Below are 11312 nucleotides of genomic sequence, written 5' to 3'. Positions count from 1 at the left end.
TTGACTTCTTAAAGCATATATTCTACTTATTTATTTGAAAGAAGGAGGAGAGAGAGAGAGAGAGAGAGAGAGGGAGAGAGAGAGAGAGAGAGAGAGAGAGGGAGGGAGGGAGGGGGAGGGAGAATGGGTGCACCAGGGCTCCAGCCACTGCAAGCGAACTCCAGATGTGTGCGTCCCCTTGTGCATCTGGCTCATGTGGGTCCTGGAAAGTCAAACCGGGATCCTTTGGCTTTGCAGGCAAACGCCTGAGCTGCAAAGCCATCTCTCCAGTCCCCTGACTTACTCTTTAACTTCTTCTCATATATCTTCATGGTGCTCAGAACTGTGTCACGTAAAGACTTTTCATACAAGTACAGATTGTACACCGGACATATACCCCTGTCCACCGTCTCCCCTCCCACTTTCTCTTTGAAAAATGGTTTATGGATTTTTTTCCAGATCCTGGTAGACCTCCACATGGCAGACAGTTCATTTACAAAACAGTGAATACACTGACCTAGCTAGATGGGTCCAGCAAGGTCCCTCATGAAGTGGGGCTGGATGCCTACCATCAGGCTGGACTGGTCCCTGGGCACAGGGGTAGCGCGTGAGCTGGTGGCTCAGGTCTGTGAGGCACCCTGCAGGTGGTAGGCAGCCTTCATCCCAGTATGCAGACATCTCTGCAGTGGGTACCCCTGTGTAGTGACGTGGATCTCACTGTACGCAGTTGTGTGCTGAAAGTCATTGACAACCTGGTCCACTGCTTCTAGGTGGTTGCTCAGACTGAATGGGAGAAGCGAGGTAAGCAGAGCTGAGTGGGGTGCTGTGGGGACACAGGCGGCTGTGGTGGGTCAGGAGGGCGTGGGCTTGTTGCTCACGGGAGCTGCGGAGGTGAGTGTAAGGGGAGGGCTGTGTGGATGGCCACAGGAGGCTTTTCCTTCCGTAGACGTTTGGAGGCATCGACACTGGCTTCTTCTGAGCGCTGACCTCTCTGCTTGGAGCAGCCTAGAGTGGCATTTGGGGTGTGGCACCCGTCCACCAGCACAGGACAGACGCTGGTTCTGAGCAACACGCTGGCCCAGACATGACTACTTGGGCCCGTGCAGTGCAGAGCCCTCAAGTGACACACTTGTCATGGCCTCCAGGCCCTATTTCCCACTCCCTGAAGCTTTTGCAAGCCTCCTGCACCCCGTCAGATCTCTTCGGTGGGAACTCCCTAGAACCACTCCCTCTCACTGGAGCAGAACCTCCAGAGCTCTAGCTAGTCACCACCACCTATGCAGAGACAGCAGTAGCCACAAGCCCAGGTGGAGAGTGAGGATTTGAATGTGGCCCGGTGGCTTTGAAACTAAAACCTGAATATTTAAGTAATTTCAATGTCAGTAGCCAAAGGGCTTGTGGTTCTGTGGACTGCCTTGCTCTAAAGCATGAATTTTTTAATGGAGCACACAGCAGGAATGACTAACTTTGACAATGTAAAATGATGTTATCTACAAGGTTCATGCTTGAGAACTGTGCAGTTAAGATATATATATACATATACACACACACACATATATTTCCAGGGGCACAAAGATGTTCACCAGTTAAAGGTACTTGCTTGCAAAACCTGTTGGCCTGAGTTAATTCCCCAGTGCCCATGTAATGCCAGACCCCAAAAGTGGTTCATGCATCTGGTGTTCATTTACAGGGGTAAAGACCCTGGTGCATCCAGAACACATGCACATGTATAGAAATAAATGTAATAAATCATAAAACACTCATAATGGGTTTTTTTGTTTGTTTTGTTTTGCTTTTTTGGTTTCTCAGGGTAGGGTCTCACTCTAGCTCAGGCTGACCTGGAATTCACTATGTAGTCTCAGAGTGGCCTTGAACTCACGGTGATCTATCTCTGCCTCCCAAGTGCTGGGATTAAAGGTGTGCACCACCACGCCCAGCTCCTATAATGTTTTAAGTGTGTTTTTGACTTGGTGTTGGGTTTCAGGCTGGTTATGCTTGCAAGACTGGCCAAGGTCACCCCAGTTTCCTGACCCAGAGCCTGGACTACCTCTTAAAAAACCCAAAAAGCATTAGATCTTTCTAGTGCAACTGCATTTTTAATTTTAGTTTTATTTATTTATTTGAGAGAGAGAATGAGGCAGAGGAAGAAAGAGAAAGAGAGAGAGAGAAAAAATGGACTTGCCAAGGCCTCCAGCCACTGCAAACGAACTCCAGACACATGTGCCACCTTGTGCATCTGGCTTACATGGGTCTGGGGAAACTGAATTGAAGCAAGTGCCTTAACCTCTAAGCCATCTCTCCAGCTCGCAACTGTGTTTTGGATAGTGTTGAGCAGAGTGTGGACAAGGTCTGAATGAGTCACACGGAGCAGAAGACCAGCCAGGTGAGGCTGCTGGCAGTAGAGGGGAGGAGGTGCTGGCCTGGAGGGACCCTGTCAGGTGTTGTTAGGTCAGAGTTTGATGCTGAGGCCCTCCTGGGGGGACAGGCTTTGCCCAGGGCGCTCCTGCTCCTGTGTGCCTCTGCTCAGTGCGCCATAGTGGCTGAGCTGGTGGTTGGGGGGGGGGCGTAGGAGGAGAGCTGACTTTGAAATCACGGCTGGGGTGAAGGAGGCAGGTTCAGGATTAGCGTCAGCGTGCCATGCTGACATGTGCATGGCATCCAGGTGACAGTGTGCGGCCTTGGGCTGGAGAGAGGGGACAGCACTTTGTTGTGTTAGTGCCTCTGCAGAGTCACAAGATGCTTTGACCGCACAAATGCAGGCTTCAGGGGAGACATCTCCTCCCACAGGCCCTCAGACATTAGATTCTTGACCACTTTCACCAACGAGGATCAACCACGCTTCTATAGACCTTCATACAAAGATTCTGTCTAATGAAAAGTACTGATTGCTGGGTCTAGAACACGACACTAATGCCCCTCCCCCACACCCAGAGACGGAGGCAGGAGGATCACGAGTTCAAGGTCAACCTGGGGTTATATAGTAAGAGACTCTGCCTCAAAAAACAAGACAAAAAAAGAAGCCAGGAATAAAACAAGCCAGTCTCCCCCTGGCTGCCACAGGGTACTTGTGAAGTCACTTGTTTGCCCCTCTATCTCATGCTCAGAATCCTCTGACACAGGGCATAACAACTGTCTTGGGTTTCCGTAAAAACAACAGATTTAAATAATCTCACTGCTTCCAGGGGCACAGGTCTACAGTGATGGATTTAGGATTGTAGCAGGGTCTTAGGGGTCCAGGCAAGTCCTTGAACCCCAAACCTAGGTTTGTTTCTAATTTTAATCAAAGAATTGAATTAAAAAAGACTGAGAAGGATAATTATTAAATTACTATATTTATTGAGGGAAATACAGAGCCAAGGAAAGGCACTCACATGGCTAGAGATTCCACGTGGAGGGGCTGGGAAAAAAAACTTTGGAAAGAAAGGAGAGAAAAGAAAGTTCAGGGAGCTCCTGCCATGTGGGGAGCTGGAGGGATAAAGGAGCCCATGTGGAGAGTTAGGGCTGGGGGCCTCCCAGCTGGGACTGAGTCCCAGCCAAGGGGAAACCTCACCCACAGCTGGACATTCCCAAGTGGTCGGAGAGCCTGCCTTCCCCTTTCAAAGGTATTTACACCCTCATAGTGGTGGGCTGTCTTCCAGCTCAGGTGAACGAGAGGGACAGCTGGCTGGTTAGGGCTAGGGGCTGTCTCAGGAAGAGGCTAGGCCTGAACTTGATCAACCACACTGTTTAAATCCTATGAAAGCCCTCCCTTCCAGAAGGGGTCCTGGTTGTTTGTGGAAACACAGGTCTAGGGAACTAGGCAAGAGGTAAGAAGTCAGACCATCTTTGATTTCTAGCAAGTGCAAACTTTCCTGCCTTTTTTACCTTCAGGAGTCCAGTTACCCTAAGTGTGCCCTCCTCCCAGGATTCCTGTGAGCTTCTCCCAAAGATCCTAGACTCCTCGTTCTGCTCAGAACTCGGGCCCCCAGTTGCTTGCCCAGACTGTGGGAGAAGCCATGAGCAGGGTAGGGCACTGGCTATCTCTGTCCCCTCCAGGGCTCTGCTGGTTTTTTGTTTGTTTGTTTGTTTTTGAGAGACAGAGACAGGGAAAGAGACAGAGAGAGAATGGGTGAGCCAGGGCCTTTCAGCAGCTGCGAATGAGCGCCAGACGCGTGGGCCCCTTCGTGTGCAAGTGCGACATTGCTCGTGTCACTGTGCGTCTGGCTACATGGGACCTGGAGATTCGACCATGAGTCCTTGGGCTTTGCAGGCAAGAACCTTAACCGCTAAGCCATTTCTCCAGCCCTTTGTTGTTTTTCTCTGAAAGGAAAATAAGCAAAGTTTTACTGAAAGTAAAAGGAAGGAAAATCTACTAGATGACTAAGAGATGTCCCTTCCTCCTCAAATCGGTAGCCAGCCAGTGATGTGGAACAAGGGTTTTATCATCATCATTATTATTATTTAGAAACTTTATATGGATGCATCATATGTTGGTACCCTCATTCTACCCTCCCTGCCCCCTCCCCACCGAGGGCTCTCCTCAGTGGGACTGCTGGTATTCACCATGGAGTAGGGCAGGAGCTGCCAGAGCCCCTGTCCTGTTTTGAGACCACTCTCAGAGAGAACGGCTGGAATGGCTTTAAAGGACGTGCGCTTGTCTCCCTCTAGTGGCGATTATAATAATTGCAAGCACACAACCTGCTCTGAGGCCTGGCGGCGTTTCCAGGAGGAGTTTTTCAGCTCCACGTGTCCAGCAAGGCCACTTCACCCTCCTGAAAACATCGAGGCCCCTAAACAATGAGAAAAAGAGAAGTGTCCTAGTCACCTTCACGTTGCTGGGATCAAACACCGGCCCAAAGCAACTGATGGGAGGAAAGGGTTGACGCCCGTTCACAGTCTGACAGGGTTTATGCAGAAGGGCAGAGCAGAGGCTGGACATCCCATGTCGCCGGTGAAGCTGGCAAAAGGCCGCGAGAGGGAGCTGGACTCCAGCAAGGAGGGAGCTGGCCCAGGAGACACCACAGCTCCTCCAGCAAGGCGCCGCCTCCCAAATGGCTCCCAGCTGGGGACCCAGCATTCAGGACACATGAGCAAATGGGGGACTTTCCACTCAAATCACCTCAAGAAGGGCAGAAAGGAGCAGGAGGCGAAGCACATGGCAGAGTGCACCACCGTGTTGTCAGAATTCCCTATTCAATCCCCCAATTTCAAAATTCAGGACGTCCGTTTTCCAAAGACCAAACAGTGCACATCCTTTACATTACCTGCGTTGTGTGTGTGGGGGAGGGGAGGATTGAACCTGATACATGATTGAAGAAAAACTTCTGGAGGAAGTACATCTACATAACTAGAAGGACTAAGGCACTGAAAGACCACCCATTCCCTCTCCTAGAGCTAAGGTTGAGCTTTGCTGCCCATGTGAGTTTGTGGTTTTGCGATTTGCCATGTCAACGACTGCAGGGGGACATGGTCACAGGCCTCAGGGTGTCAGGCTGTCCGGAGGCAGAGGGAGGATGCATGCCAAGGGGTCGGAAGGCTTGTGCTTCAGGATAGCAGTCTTAGGCCACCCCACCGCGGCTCAGGAGGGTTTGAGGGACGTCTCCTTGTGTACATTGATGAGGTGGTGGGACAAAGACCTCAGAGCAGGCCAAACGTCCCAGCCATCCTCTGTGCCAGTCCAGGCCTGTGATGGACTTCTTTGGCCCTTTCCTGTCCCTCCTCTTTGGAACCATTCCTCAGCTGTCCCATGGGAGCTACTTCTTCACTGTTCCGCAAGGTGCCCCCGTGTAAGTGGGTTCACACGTCTGAGTCACTTTTGCAAATCTGAGACTTGTGGGGAAAGACTGAGTCTGGGAGGCCTCAGCTGCCCTCGGTCCCAGCCTGAAGGCCCCTTGAGCTACCCCAGGTCCCTGTTCACTGTTCCACATGGGCACCAGGGGAGATTTGAGTTGAAAGGGTAATGTGCTGGTGTGACTCAGGGGTCCCCCATAAACGTAGGTGTTCTGAATGCTAGGTTCCCAGCTGATACAGATTTGGGAATTAATGCCTCCTGGAGGGAGTGCATTGTTGGGGATGGGCTTAAGGGTTTTATAGCCAGTTTCCCCTTGCCAGTGTTTGGCATTCTCCTGTTGCTATTGCCCACCTTGTGTTGGCCAGGGGGTGATGTTCACCCTCTGCTCATGCCGTCATTTTCCTCTGAAGTTGTGGAGCTTCCCCCTCGAGCCTATAAGCCAAAATAAACCTTTTTCCCAGAAGCTGCTCTTGGTTGGGTGATTTCTACCAGCATTGTGAACCTGACTGCAGTGGGTGATTTGGGAACATTTGTGTGTTGGGGATGTGGGGTCTCCAGCTCCGTTACAGAATTACACTGAGATACTATTGAAGTCTCTGTCGGTTGTTACAGATTATCATTTGTTGTTTCATTATTACCGTTTTCTTCTTTTGGACACAGAGACTAGAGCTCAGGCTGGCCTCAAGGTTCTTCATGGGCTCACACAGCTGTGCCCACACCACGATGCCCAGTTTGGTGTTACTGAGAGTTTAGGAATCAAAGGTGGTGTCTTTGCCTATCAAATCTTGAGGTCTTTGGGCTTTTGAAATTCTTTGGAGGGTTTCTAGGTGGTGTTTTGTAACTATAGGCTGGGTTTTATGCTGCTGATCAAAGAACAACGCATTTTAAATATAGAGGAGCCCAGTTCTGATCTTAGGGAATTAATTAAGAAAGAAACACTTTTCTTTTGAAGGCACACTGATGTTTTCAACTTCTGTTAAAGACAGAAAAGCCAAACCTGCTGCTCTGCTTTCAAAATCACTAGTTTTAAGCCAGGCGTGGTGAGGGAGGGTCGAGGCAGGGTCTCACTCTAGCCCAGGCTGACCTGGAATTCACTATGTAGTCTCAAGGTGGCCTCGAACCCACAGCAACCCTCCTACCTCTGTCTCCCGAGTGCTGGGATTAAGGGTGTGTACCACCATGTCCAGCTTAAATTTTATTTATTTATTTATTTATTTGAGAGAGAAAGAGAGAGAGAGAAAGAGAGAGAGAGAGAGAGAGAGAGAGAGAGAGAGAGAGAGAAAGAGAATGGGCACTTTAGAGCCTCTAGCCACTGCAAACGAACTTTAGATGCATGTGCCACCTTGTGCATCTGGCTTATGTGGGCCCTAGGGGATCAAACTTGGGTCCTTCGGCTTTGCACGCAAGCACCTTAACCACTGAACCATCTCTTCAACTCCCTGTTGTTTTTTGAGAGGATCTCATGTATCTGAGGATGGTCTTGATCTTTCTGCCTCGGCTTCCCTAGGTCTGGGATTACATGCCTTGTTTATTATGTCTGCTTATCTATCTATCCATCATCTATTTGTCTGTCTGTCTGTCTGTCTGTCTGTCTATCCATCCATCCATCCAGACAGGGTCCTGCACTAAATTTGGAGCTCACCAAGTCGGTTAGATTAGCTATCCCTCAAAGCCCTGGGTTCCTCCTGCCTCTACTTCCCCAGCACTGCAATTATATGTGTGTGCCACCATGCCCAGCATGTTGTATGGGTGCTTGGCATCTGAACACAGGTCCTAATGCTCATACAGCAAGCATTTTACCTACAAAGCCATGTCTTCAGCCCCTTCAAGTCCCAATAATGATGTGGAGTTTGGAAGCATGTGGGTTCTGTCCCATATCCATGTGGCTGAGGTTTCCAGACCCACCCATGGGACAGAATTCAGGGGCCCAAGGCCAGTGCAAGGTGGGTCCCCATTCCCCAAGGGTTGTTATGCTCTCGGGAAAATGCATAAATAAATCAAGCACATTGACAGCAGTGTTGTGGCTGAACTGGAGCCCTAGCTGGAATTTAGAAAACTTGCCTTCCTTGTTTAAACTCAGGTGTGATGAAAACAACATATTGAAAATTCTTTCTATGTATTCTGTTTATCTGATGTTTCTCCTTCTCACAGTAGTGACAGACACATCCAAATTGGATGGATGCCATGAGAATATATAATACATACATAATATTTTGTTTATATATTTGCAAACAGACAGAGGGAGAGAGAGAGAGAGAGAATGGGCATGCCAGGGCCTCTTACCACTGCCAATGAACTCCAGATGCATGTGCCCCTTTGTGCATCTGGCTTTATGTGGGCGCTGGACAATGAGTGAAACCCAGGCTGTCAGGCCTTGCAAGCAAGAGCCTTTACCCACTGAGCCACTCTCCATCCTTTCTATTTTTTACTGGTGTACTTTGAGATAGGGGCTTACTACGTAGTTCATTGTGACTGAGGTTCTGGGCTCCAGTGACCCTCAGGCTCTTGATTCTCTGGAACCAACAGAGAATAGGAGCATGGTAGCTTTCTACATAGGCAGTCGGCCAAGGACAGAGGCCCAGGGAGAACATGGGTGTCACCTTGCCTGTCCTGGCAGGACTGTAACCTGCATGTGATCCGGTCATGTCCAGATGGCTGCCAACAACTCTGGTGACAACTTCCGGCCTCCTCTTCAAGTTTTCTTTGGGCTGGCCATTCCTGATCAGCCTCTTGAGCTCACCAACCAATCAGGTCCCTTCCACACCTGCGTCTGATGGCTGAGCTCATCCTAATTGGGTGTTTGACCCACAGAAATGAGCCTGAGCACGTGAGCATCTCTCTCCCAGCCCCTATGCCCCCTGGCATGTTGTCAGCTCCTGACCCTGTGGGTCAGCTCTTGGCCAGCTCCTGATGTGAAGGGGGCATACTCTCGGCCTCCTCACTCCCTTCCCAGCCTCATATCTTTGGTCCCGGCACTTTCCTGACCTAGGTGCTTTCCTGCTTTGCTGTGTGTGTGTGTGGTGTGTGTGTCTCCAGGTTTTTCTCAAGTGAGAGAGATTTTCTCTGCCTCTCCTCCCTCTTCCCAGAGAGGGTGAGTTTCTTTTGGCTTGGGCTTCCTGCTTGTCTGGATACTAACTTTCCCAAAAATAAATCTCATAATTTACCCTTCCCTGAGTCCATGTTTTCAATTCATTTGTTAACTTGGACAAGGAACCAAAAGTTAGGGTCCATGGGTCTGGAATCTCCTGAATCTTTATGGAGGTTCAAACCCTCCCTGGACTCCAAAATCCTGCATTTGAACCACAGGCAGGTGCCACTGGGCTCAATCCTTTTTTAAAGGATTTATTTCTATTTATTTATTAGGGACAGAGATGCATGGGGGGGGGGGAGAAAGAGAGATAATGGGCACACCAGGACCTCTTGCCACTGAAAATGAACTCCAGACACATGCACCACCATGTGCAACTGGTTTATGTGGGACCTGGAGAATTGAACCTGGGTCCTTAAGCTTCGCAGGCAGGCACCTTAACTGCTAAGCCATCTCTCCAGCCCTCAATTCAATTTTTTTTTAAAATTTTTATTTATTTATTTATTTGAGAGCGACAGACACAGAGAGAAAGACAGATACAGGGAGAGAGAGAGAATGGGCACGCCAGGGCTTCCAGCCTCTGCAAACGAACTCCAGACGCGTGTGCCCCCTTGTGCATCTGGCTAACGTGGGACCTGGGGAACTGAGCCTCGAACCGGGGTCCTTAGGCTTCACAGGCAAGCACTTAACCGCTAAGCCATCTCTCCAGCCCTCAATTCAATTTTTATTTTAGGTCCTGCCTTGCAGTCACAAGGGAGGCTGAGGGAGGATGAGGGTTGCCGGTGGAGTGTTGGCAGACAGGGCCGGGACCCAATGCCCAGGCTGTCTGCACCCCCAGCTTCCCTTTGCTCCGCTCTCTCCTCCCACAGGCTGGCCACCTCAGTGTGCTTCGTATTTTCATTTGTTTCTTTTCTCCCCTTGCTAGAAGATGCCCACTTCTCAAGGGAGCCAGGTAGATGGAGCTACAGGGGAGAAGATGCTGTGCACATCATGTGACCTGGCAGAGCACCAGGTCTCCCTCTCCAGCCATGACTGTTAGGAGCTGTGTTGGGTCTGCTTGGCAAGTGAGATTCCTTCACAGTACTCAAAAGTTCATGAAGGTTAACTTTAGGTCTTCCTGATCCCTGGTCAGGTGGCCGTGAGAGTCAGCGGTCAGGTGTCACTACTCTGCAGACACGTGCTCAGAGAGCTCAGATGGACCCTGCTTAGGACAGGCGATTGCCTGAGCTGTGAGGAAAGATAATATTCAGGGGACTCAGACCCAGCTGAGATGAAAGTCAAGTCGTTTCTACAAAATAACCACAAAGGAAAGGTGACAGCCCAGAGTGAGCTGGGTGATGCTTGAATGACTCCAGCTTTGGCCCTTGGGGCCATGAGTGACGGGCCGGAGTCATTTACTGTAGGGAGAACAAGTCTCCGGACCACTTGCATGTTGCAGTGGCCTCTGTTAGGGGTCTGGACTCATCTGTGGAATGGACAGCATGGACAGCAGGGGTCTCCCACTGAGCAGGGGCTGGCATGATTTCCATCCAGTCTTAATCGACAGTCCCTCTTTAGACAAATGGCAGGTGAATCTGTTTACAGTCCTTCATAAAGGATTGCTGCTTCTGAAGTCCAGGCCCTCAGCTGTGGTACAAAATCCACCAGCCACCTCCATTCCCCCATGGGCTTGGGGCCTTGGTGACTGCTGAACACAAGGGTTCTTGCTCTTTTTTGTGTGGACTTTGACCCTGGAGCCCTGGTACTTGGTTCTCCATCCCTATGTCTGTGGCAGGCTCATTTATTACCCTACAAGTAGGGCAACACCCTAGAGCCCTAGCAGTTTGAGGCAGTTTAGGGATGACAGAACCACCTGAAGTGAAGGCTGGGCATGTCATGTCCTTGAGCCTGTGCTTTTGGTAAGAGTTCCTTCCCTAGACCTGCTTGTCTCTGAACTCCACCTAAGTCCTTCCCAAGAGAGAAAGTTGCCCCTTCTGAGAAGGCTTCGTGGAAGATTCCACCTGGAAACCTGCTGGGCTTGTTAATTCAGCCCCAATGCAAACCCAGACAAGGCTCCAACATGGCTCTCTATGCAGGCTCCGTGAGCTTCCCCTTGCCTCCTTGGGTGAGAGCTCTGCATCTCCTTCTGTGAAGTTCTGCACTTCCCCACAGCTTGGAGCGCTGCCCATGCCACCTCTTGGGCCTGGCCTTCATCTTCCTTCTCTCGAAAGTTCTATCTATAATCTAATAAACATGTAAATTTTACCCTCTGGCATGTGGATTTTAGTGCTTTGAATTCCTAAGTCAGAAATCCAGACAGACCCCCACATTTCTGTATCAGTGCACTGGTACATCATACAGGTGTACTGGAAGAAAGTCTCAATTCCTATATCAAAAGGGGAGAAGTGTTGCCAGCCAAGAGATGCAGGCATCTCTAGGAGCTGGCGAAGGCTCCACAGTGGCTTCTCCCTAGGGTTCCCAGGTGAATGGGCCTAC

Source organism: Jaculus jaculus, chromosome 9, assembly GCF_020740685.1.
Source record: "Jaculus jaculus isolate mJacJac1 chromosome 9, mJacJac1.mat.Y.cur, whole genome shotgun sequence".
Lineage (NCBI taxonomy): Eukaryota > Metazoa > Chordata > Mammalia > Rodentia > Dipodidae > Jaculus > Jaculus jaculus.
The sequence above is the reverse complement of the archived record's forward strand: the minus strand, read 5'-3'. Positions refer to the sequence as shown.